At 38.0% G+C, this 11307-nt stretch overlaps 1 long non-coding RNA gene across 1 annotated transcript; it reads right to left on the reverse strand.

The window, feature by feature from the left end:
• Window positions 1-6459: 6459 nt before the first annotated feature.
• Window positions 6460-9056, reverse strand: LOC118435174. Its single transcript, XR_004834556.1, has 3 exons — window positions 8945-9056; window positions 6662-6742; window positions 6460-6578 (listed from the first exon to the last, which is right to left on the reverse strand). It is a non-coding gene; the product is annotated as an uncharacterized LOC118435174 (long non-coding RNA).
• Between the last annotated feature and the right edge of the window lie 2251 nt (window positions 9057-11307).

Raw genomic sequence — 11307 nt, forward strand, 5'->3', positions numbered from 1 at the left:
AGAAAAGACAAAATTTCCGAATTATGCCAAAGTTCACCTTTGATCAGAAATCGAGGCAGCGGCCAAATTCGAGTGTAAAATTATTTTTAAAATTATTTCCCGCAGTATTTGACCAAAAGTTGGATTAGTTTGAGTCAAAATCCAAAATTAGCAAAAAAAAATCACACATTTTTGCTCAGATCTCGAAAACTACTAGTGGGCCCCCCTTTTTTATTACGAATTCTTTATCTACAAAAAATTACGCAAATTTTAAGCTATCAAACTCGAAAATCGTTGGAAGATGAAAAAACACTATTTCATTGTATATATCTATCTTAACTATCTTAATAATACGGAAAATGCAATTATTTTGCAAACTTCAATACATAGGAAAATTGGGGTCCGAAATCGAGGCAGCGGCCAAATTCGAGTGTAAATAATTTTTAAAATTATTTCCCGCAGTATTTGACCAAAAGTTGGACTAGTTTGAGTCAAAATCCAAAATTAGCAAAAAAAATCACACATTTTTGCTCAGATCTCGAAAACTACTGGTGGGCCCCCCCTTTTTTATTACGAATTCTTTATCTACAAAAAATTACGCAAATTTTAAGCTATCAAACTCGAAAATCGTTGGAAGATGAAAAAAACACTATTTCATTGTATATATCTATCTTAACCACTTCGCCCCTATAACCACTATGTGGCGTATTTGACCTTTACGCCGAATACGACTATGTGGCGTAAGTTCCCTTGGCTCCGAAATACGACGATGTGTCGTATCCAGAAAAAAAAATTAGGTCATTGCTCTTCCAAATATAGTTTTCAGTCAACAATCCGCCATTTGGGCGGGAAGATGAATTGCGGGAGGTAAAAACAATTTATAGCTAACTGGCTATTTCTAGCTAACACGCCCAGTTTTGAAAACTGCTGTTGCATGGAATTTTCGTCACATATTTCAACAGCGCTTTCAGATAAAATTAGTGAAATTGTTTTTCTCGGATTTAGAACGCCCCAACGAAATTTTTGGCGGGAAAACTAACCACTGGAGCCGATGAAATCTCGTTGGGCGGAAAAATTAAAAGATTGTCCGGAAAGTAGCATATAATTTTCCAGTTAAAATTGAGTTATATTCAAAATGCGCTAAAGTATGGTTTCGAACAGTTGATGCTATAATTATTCACTACCACTGCTACCAATTTAAAGTCACTGTAAGAAAACGTTTGTTTTCCCTCCCTAAGTATGCGTAAATTCTATGCATGTTAAATGTACAAGAAGCAATTTTTACACATTTTAGTCTGATTACAAAATTATTTATAGCCAATGTCATGAATTGAAAGCCATATTTGCTATGTTTAATTTTCCCGCCAAAATCGGCTTCTATAGCCCTTGACGCGCGATAATCGATTTTTGCAAATATATGTACTATTATGCACGTAATAATCAATGTTTGTGCAACTTTCCATGCGATTACAATCATTTTTTAATTCGGCGTGTTGGCTATTTTCGGCTATAAACATTAGTCGTTCGAAAAAATGCACAAAGGCAAATTACAACTCAAAATCCGTTCCCAAATGGTTATTCGCATCAACTTTCATAAAAAAGTGTCCAGAATAATTCCGGTGGGAACACCATTTTTCAATTCATCTCTCAGTAATTAACGTCATGCAGTAGGTGAAAATTTCGGGGTCAAGGGAAGAAAAAATTCGCCGTTACTAGGGGGTGAAAGGTATGAAAATATTCGTCTCTCAGGGGTGAAGTGGTTAATAATGTGGTGTATCAGTGTTTATCCCAGAATTATAATTTTCGGTAAATATCCCAACAAATATTATGCATTAGGGACCATTTGCCTCACCGGGGGCCGTGTTGTAATACAAACAATTGAAATAAATTTTTAATTTTATTAATGTGGTAATTGGGGTTGAGTAATCTAATTAGTTGCTTATTTAATATATTCCTGTGCGTTCCTAATTTTGAGTAATTTGCTCTGATCATTGAGTAAGACTCATCGAATTTCGTTATCTATATATAATCGATTAATGGTCAAACTTATGACACTGAATTTCAAGAATTTTGTCCATCATCAATAATGTGAAATATATCCATGCTGATTATCAAAGATAATATTATAATCAAATAGTGACGGAGTTTAATTAGTGTTAATTTTTCATATCAATACATGATATCAATATATATGTCAAGAAGGTATATTTGTATCAACCAATTGATCACGGCCCCCGGTGAGGCAAATGGTCGCTCATGCATAATATTTGTTGGGATATTTACCGAAAATTATAATTCTGGGATAAACACTGATGCACCACATTATTTTAGTACACGATGATAACAGCTTGTTTTCCCCTTTTAAGCAAGCCTCACCTAAGCTTTTTTTAAAGAATTGATTTATTACCATGAAATTTTAATCGCGAGGGAGAAAAACACTAATTCTAGCAATAAATTTCATCATAATTTCGTTTAAACTGAGCATTATGAAATATGTTGAAACACGTGTTTAATTATTACGTACCTTCAGCTATTTTATGCGAAGACTTTGCCCGTGTGTCAGCACACTCTTAGGCAACTGGTATTAAATTATTACGAATCATTACTGGACGGAGTACCTATTTGATTCTACCGGCATCGGTAATATCGATCGATATGGCGTAGCAATGAGGTGGTCCTGAAATCTGTACCATTCAGAATCAGACTATAACCAATCCGGTAAGGAATTATTACCAATTCAATACCAGCACGGAGTACATATGTCACCCTACCGGATGCTTTACAATGAAGGGCAACGTGAGGACGGATCGAGATAAGCGAAATCGGCTATGGGCATCATACATAGGTCCCCAGGGGAGGATCCTATCAACTCATGGGGTCAATCGGACCACCCCTTCGAGGTCGAAGGGCGTGGTGACATATTTTGGGGGAATTACTATCTGCAAAAGCCGGTGATACCATCGTCATTGAGAAATTAGTCATAATTGATCGAGACAAGAAACTTATAGTGCGTAGTTTGATTTCGCAGTACTAAATTGGATAATACTGAACCGGGGATAACGTCAAGCTTATTGCTGTGACGGATGTGGGATGTCGGTATCGATTGTGCTCAGATAATCACATTCTCGATAATTGACGTAGATTCATATTCGCCGTGGATCAAATGATGATACGTAAATAGTTTCAGTTAAGACATTAAAGTCGTAACTTGCACAGCAGATGGTGTGCAATTAATTTGCAATAAATTCTGCAATTCTTGACTAGAGTACAGTTTTTCTTTGGTATTTGGGAGAAAATGCCTTTTTTGTCAGGACGGATTATATTTCCTGGGATTTATTGTACTGCAGCATGAAACTCCTGGATAGGGTACAGCGGGTGGCAATGCTGTCGACCTCTGGAACCATGAGGAGTACTCCTTCTGCGAGTTTCGAGTGTCTATTCGGGCTTTAACCCTCGCATCCTCCTTTGCGCGGGAGAGTGTGCTTGAAACTCTATGCATCATGAGTGGTGAACCGAAAAATGTAAAAGGTGGTAGCTAAAATTGAAAGTCCGGGTCATTATATTGACCCTATTATTAGAAATTTTATCCCGCTTGACGTGTGAGCTAGCGCCCGGATCTGTCTGCGCGCCCGGATGCTTTATATACCATATTATATACCCTCAGCAACCATAAAATCACAAAGTTCCCTCATGCCGCTCAATGTATAATTGCGGCGGTACTGGAAATATGTTTTTCTTTGTACCTATAGATAGAAATTTTATCCCGCTTGATGTGTCAGCGAGCGCCCCAATCTGTCTGGGCGCCTGGATGGTCTATATAACCAGCCCTCAGCAACCAAAAAATCACAAAGTTCACTCATGCCGCTCAATGTATAATTGCGGCGGTACTGGAAATATGTTTTTCTTTGTACCTATAGTTAGAAATTTTATCCCGCTTGATGAGTCGGCGAGCGCCCCAATCTGTCTGCGCACCCGGATGCTTTATATAACCCTCCCTCAGGAACCATAAAATCGTAGAATTGCTTCAGTGTGCCCAGTGTTAAAGCGGCGGGGTTCGGACCATGCTTTTTATTTTATCTATTATTAGAAATTTTATCCCGCTTGATATGTAAGTGCGCGCCGTAAATTTCCTGCCGCTTTAAGTTACTACGGGCGACGAGATCGATCTCGCTGGGCGTCTGAGTGCCTACTGGTACCCTCTCTCGCTTACGATAAAATCTTCGAGTCCCTTCATCGTGCTCAATTTTAAACTTGCGTTGGCACCCGGAAAATTGAATAGTGTTCCAATTGTCAAAAATTTCCTGTCGCTTGACGTGACCACGGCCGACGAGGTCGGAAATATATTTTTAGAATTTTGAGGATTTTAAATTTTGTATCTTAAGAGGCTCAGGAGTATTTTCGCCTGAAATATGATGCCCACGGTATCGGGATCCCGCCCAGAATGTTTGAGGAAAGTCCCAAGTCCGGCGATCTCAGAATCTTAAGCTCTTTCGGACTACTAATTTTAAAATAATTATTCCCTTCGTTGCGATTTTGAATTCATAGTTATACCTGATGGCTACCATCAAACTCGGTGATTGACAACCTCGCAAGTTTGCCCCAATTCCATGGGGTTGTGGTCACGTGTAGCCTGCATGTTATATGGCCAAATGACACAAGACTCGGTTCGGCTAAGTCCATGGGTTACGCGACGCTGGGCTGGACACGTACGTAATATTAGAAAAACCGCCAATAGTCCTAAAATTTGCTGCCAAGGTTCTTTCAAGAATGGAGAAAACGAAATTATGAATTCGTTTCTTTGTGAAAGTGATCAGCACAGTTATACTTAAAGGCAAAAAAACACTTGATTCACTTTGATCATCTCCAGCAGGATGACTCGATGTTTGTGCGATATTAGCATCAGTTGCACTTTTGACACGTATGCAAAATGGCTTGCCATTTTCATTACTCGGTTGTTAATTCTTGGACTACATTGAACTACGTAACAACATCCACACAACTCTCAAAGCTTATTTTTCGGAGATTAGAGGTCCCAGATAAAAAAATTAATGAAATTTGTAGCAAATTCATGAATATTTGGAGAATCTTAAGAATAATGTCTAATGTAGAACACAATAAACTGAGTAATATTTAACGACAATTTATTCAATATACATTGCAAAACGTACCATCATGTAAAACATAAACCTATTTTTATTTGACATTGAATGATATTAATTTTACTTGAAATTGATTGAAATCCAATCAGCCTTTGAATAGAGATTTCCGTAGGTCACGTTTGAGCTAAAATCAAAAACGATACTCTTAGATATATGTATGTGATCCAATACATACAGAAATTCATGAATAATTTACAAACTTGTATACAGAAATAAACCGCACCAAACGCACATAAAGAAGTAGCTTCAGCGACTAATTATAGGAGACTTTATGAGTTCCATCAACCCATGGATATAGAGTAGAGTAGATTCGGCTACTTAAAAAAAGCGTCTCGGCATGGAGGGGAATTTGGGGATAATTTGGGGATAACGCAAGGTTGCACGGAAGCGCATGGAATGCTTAGCACGCTTGCACATCATTAAAAAATTCCATCTGATGGAGTACGGTAGCCGAACGACCTGAATTATTTTATTATTTGACACCTGTGATTTTTAGTTTGGCGTTTAAATCATACGAAATTGAATAATTTTAACGCCAAAATAAAAATAAGTGGTGTCAAATAATAAAATAATTCGGCTCGTTCGGCTAATGTAATCCATGTGATGAACTCAGATAGCGTGAAATGGAGTTCAAAAAGCTTGGTTTGTAGACACAGGCAGGGTTTAGTCCCACCTCAAAAACATTGCAGAATTTTTAACACTGACTATACGGAAGAAGCCTGATCTATTCTACTTTATATCTATCTGCATCAACCATCCATTTTTATTTATCTCATTTAACCCGAGCCATCGATTTCACTTCATCCCATTTCGCCCCAACCTCGTCCACGACAGTGCGGGAACACATGATTCCACTGTATCTCATGTACAGATTCAATTTTTCCAAAACTCTCCTTTTGCCCGGACCACACCCCCTGGGGCCGAGGGTGTGTGGCATGGACTTGGAAACACTTAATTTCACTCTATTTCATCTATGGATTCAATCGCACTAAAAATCCCATTTTGCCCCGACCACACCCCCTGGCGCCAGTGGGAGTGGTCCGCTTGACCCAAAAGTTGATAGGGTCCTCCCTCTGGGGTCATATCTAGGATGGCGAAAACCGAGTCTGCTTATCTCGATCCGTTGTCCTGATATCCTGCAGACGGACAGACAGCCGGACAGACAGACAGACAAAGGTTTCACAAAAAGCAGCTGAGGCTACTTAATACAAGCGACAAAGATTACATCAAAAATTAATTCGAACACTATTTCATTTACAGATCATTATGGACAAATCACATTATGGAAAAATCATGGGGAATACAAATAACGTACCTGTTAAAAATTAACAATGTCGGACCCGACCTTATCAACCAGAGCAGTCATAATTTCTTGCTGCTGTCGTTGGTACTCTGTAGCAAATGGATTGCCGATCAGTTTGCAATATCCATTTACTTGCACTGTATATTCAGATTTACTAGCATTAATCGTGTTGCATAATAAAGTATTGCAAACAATAATGATTTACAAATTTTACTCTTACATTTTTGGCTTGGTAAATATAAGGTATTGTGGCCAAGAGTGATTTTAAGAAAGCTGGGGGCCATTTGGACTTTCAGAACGCCTACGACATGCAAGTATAATTTAGAACAGTAATTTATGAGTATTTATAAGTATGAAATTAAACGTTTCAACCAAAACCTGGGGTTTTAAAAATTCTGTAAATTTTCGAATTTTAGCGCTAATCCAAAAATTCAGAAGCATGTCTCTTGAGAATAACTTACCTGACTTATGAAAAATCCAATTGTGTCGAAATTTCATTTTCAAAATTTTTTGCCAGTTTTTGAAATTTATTAACATTATAAACCCTTTCAAATTTGTAATTTTTCAAAAAATAATTCATGTGGATTTGTTATAATTCAGATAAGTCATTCTGAAGAGACATGTTTTCGAATTTTTGGATTCGCGCTAAAATTCGAAAATTTATGGAATTTTTAAAAATCGAGGTTTTGGCTGAAAAATGTTGCAAAATTCGCGCCTCGCGCTCAAATTCGCGCATTAGGAAAAATGAAAAAATACTGGAATGCTTATTCTTAGAGTATTTAATAATAATGATATTATTATTAAGTACTCTAAGCTTTAATATCACCCATTTATAAATGCCATAATGTGGGAAATGCAATTTAAGCTATAACCACTTGGATATTGAGCCCAAAATCTGAAGTTATAAAAAAAATTTAAGAAAATATTTTCGGGTTTTGAATGAAAATATAAATTTTTTCGAGGTTGATAGTAAATAAATGTCCGACGTCTGGAAATGGTACATCCTATGTATAAGGAAAATATTGTTTAGCACATGTTTAACAAGTTTCAGATTTTGTCTATTTCATGCAGATATATATTTATGTATGCACGTTATTTATGCAGTCGCCGCCTATGAAACTTGACCGCCGCGGCGCGACGCCGCCGAGCAATATACATTTTCACGTCGTTGCCGCCGCATAAACCGTTGGCCTCTTCCACGAATTCGGCTTTCACATTTTCGGGTATATTAAACTATATTACAGTATATTAAAAAATATAAGAGCATATAACAAAAATATAAAGTTGTAATTTTTTTCGTTGTAAAATATTTGCCTAAGTAAGAGAGGGGGACATCCTAGTGAGGAGTCCTCACTGAGGACTTAGGATTAGTGCAACTACAGGTACTAAAGCTGGGCCGCTGCTGGCCTGGCTATCTCTACACTCAGAATAAAATGTAAGCAAATTGCTACTGGGCGGTGTCTATATATGACCTCACCTGTTTGGTAGCGATTTCCTACAGAATTGTAGTAAATTTGCTACCATCTTGTAGCATTTCCTTACCCCGCTGTTACGGTTAGTCAAAATGTGGTAGCAAATTTACTACAATTCCGTAGGAAATCGCTACCAAACCGGTGAGGTCATATATAGACACCGCCCAGTAGCAATTTGCTTACATTTTATTCTCAGTGTACTAATGAGTGGTCTGCTCACCCCATAAAGTACAGATACTCGTAGTTCATAAATTCCTGTCCGGACTACGAGACGTTACATTTACATAAGATCTAAGGAAACCTACAGACTACAAATAAACCGTTACAACCAATGTAACCAAGGGGTGAAAGAACTGTTTCATACGTTAAAATGAATTTCCTGTTAAATTGACATATATATGCCCTATGACCTTTAGATGACCTCTGAGGTCAAAATGTAGGTCACCATTGAATTTAACGTTGAAAAGTAGTTAAGAATGATGTGTCACATGTCAAAACTGACACGTGACACTTTTTCGTCACTTTTCGTCACCGTGACGACGTCATCGTCACAGGTGACGTCCAATCGCAAAATGACATGAATTTTCGAATTCTTCATTGAAAAATAGTTAAAAATGATGTGTCACATGTCAAAACTGACACGTGACACTTTTTCGTCACTTTTCGTCACCGTGACGACGTCATCGTCACAGGTGACGATGTCACAGTGTCCATCTTCGAAATCGTCCTGTCCCTTGACGTTAGGAGTTCACGTTCAAAATTTCAAGTCTCTGTCTTTTCGTTCAAAAGTTATCGGAGCTACGGACGGACAGACGGACGGACGGATAGACGGACATAACGATCTTATAAAGGGCTTTCACCCCTTAATAAATATTCCTAATTCACGAGATGAAGCTGCCCATAATAATTTGCTTCCCAATTATGAGACCGGAGGTCAAAAAAGGTCTCAATATCGCCAATTCAATGTTGCTTATGGTACGTTGTAAAAGGTTAAGAATGGAAAGGCTACTTTAAATGTGTATAAAACTTACCCATTTCTGTTTTCAATAAATAAAATTAGTGCCGACGATGAATTATTCGAAGGAGAGAAAGAGCTAGTTCTTCGTGGGCGATCTGAAATGAGCACGAACGGATAAAGTGTCATGGCGGCGTCAACAGTACAAAACAACAAACAAATAAACAAATCGGGGTGGGGGTCATCCAGCCCCATGTAAGTGGCTGCATTGACCATGGTCAGAAACATTATTTAAGAATTACTTACAAATTATTTGCTAAATATTTGTCATGAAGAAATAATGATAAGTTGATGGTTATAATTTGGTGACAAATTTGATAACATGGCACCTGCAAAGACGCAGAATTTTTTTGTACCTGTCGCACACAGTCTCACTCTGCCTCCACGTGACTTGCGTGTACATTTCCCATCAAACTCAAATTGGTACATAAACAGTGTTCAAGGAAATTCAGTGCAGTGTATGTACATGTACTTCACTTCATATCACTCATCATCATCAGTGGTGGTGAGAGCTGGGTGATTATTGGTTTTTGAGGGTGGATTAAGGATTATGGATTAACCACAAAACAATGTGGATTGTGATTAAATTATTTTCGTGAAATTAATTCATGTCAGGATTAATCCGGATTAATCCATAAATTCTTAAAATTTCGGGATTATGGATTATGGATTAATAATCCGGATTAATTTGGTGATTAATGATTTTTCACTATATCTAGCGCAAAAAATTTTAACTGCGTGGTTTTATATAAAAATGACGCCAGTTTCAATTGATATATGTATGTAGCACAGGGCAGCGAGAACATGTTGATTCTTCAAATGGTAGCTGACAGAACAACATTATGAGAACTTGAGACTTCAAGCTACACTGTGGGATTAGGAGTGGCAATCCGATCCGATCCGAAATCCGCGGATCAATCCGAATCGGATCGGATTGACTGTTTGATCCGAACACCTGCTTAATCCGAACCGGATCAATCCCATGGCGTCATAATCCGATCCGATCCGACGGATTGCCACTCCTATGTGGGATGAATGGAACTATGGGAATTGAACTGAGTAATCCAGATTGAGAATTAATCATGAATACGTAATCATGATTAGTAATCATGATTGGGATTAATCAGGATTAGTAATCCGTAATCACGATTATGGATTAATGAAATCAAATGGGATTATTCCCGGATTAATTCTAATTCCAGAAAAATCGGGATTATGGATTGGGATTAATCTACAAAAATCTCACATTGCCGGATTAGGGATTATGGATTAATAATCCATAATCCGGGATTAAAATCCATAATCCTTAATCAGGATTATCCCAGCTCTGGTGGTGGTTATCATGATAAGTGATGTTGGTAAACACTATTAATTAGATTATTAATTTAAGAAACTCCACCCACATCCATTCGAATGTATTTTTTGGCTGAATCAAACACCGTCAATAGTTTTGACCTCTGTGACCTTGGCGTGACGGTGAGGGCCAAATATGGCTTATTCGTGATGTCGCACATCAACTCGAATGTATTTTTGATGCTTAATCCGACGCCGTCAATAGTTTTGACCTCTGAGGCCTCTGTGACCTTGGCGTGACGGTGAGGGGCAAATATGGCCGAGGGAAAGTGACCGATATGTTAAATACCTTTTCGCGTCGATTTCATTAAATTTAATTAGAAAAATTACAAATGGAATTGTGGGTTCACGGATCAATATAGCATAGCACCTTTTGAATTATGTTCAACCACACCCCCTATAAAAATATAGGAAGAAAATTTGGAAAAATGAAACAGTCAATGTACATCCTTTAGAACAAGAGCTAGACCTATACTTGCATTTGACATTTGAGTTCCCCCTTGAATACGAACCTTTTAATGCATCAAGAGTTTCAAAATTCGAAATTTGGCGGTTTTTTGGCCTACACATAAATCATTAAAAAAACGAATGGTACCAGCCATTTACTTCGGACAACCTGATGCCAGATTTTTCTCCTTGGGAAGAGCTCTATTTTCAGCTTATGTTGCCCGAAGGGAAACGCTGGTACCTTGAGTAATTTGGGGTCAAAGTTTCTGAGGGAGTGGCTTATACGGCAAGTGCCGTAACAAACTAGGGCTAATGGTATACCAACATTTAAGTTTTTTGTATTTTGATAGCCAACATTTAAGTAACCCAGTATAGTTAATTAAATAAGACGCATGATTGAGTGAGCGTGCCAAAGTGCGACGGATACGGCACTGACGCGCGAATCAGCGCTATGGTGGTGGATACCCACCAGGACCCGAGTTTAACACTTTCTCTTGCGAAATATGGAAAATGCTTTTGTGGAACGCTTGGTCTGGTTTAGCTCGGCCTATTCGTGATGTCGCACATCAACTCGAATGT

This window comes from Folsomia candida, unplaced genomic scaffold (assembly GCF_002217175.1).
Source record: "Folsomia candida strain VU population unplaced genomic scaffold, ASM221717v1 Fcan01_Sc004, whole genome shotgun sequence".
NCBI classification, from domain to species: Eukaryota; Metazoa; Arthropoda; class Collembola; order Entomobryomorpha; family Isotomidae; genus Folsomia; species Folsomia candida.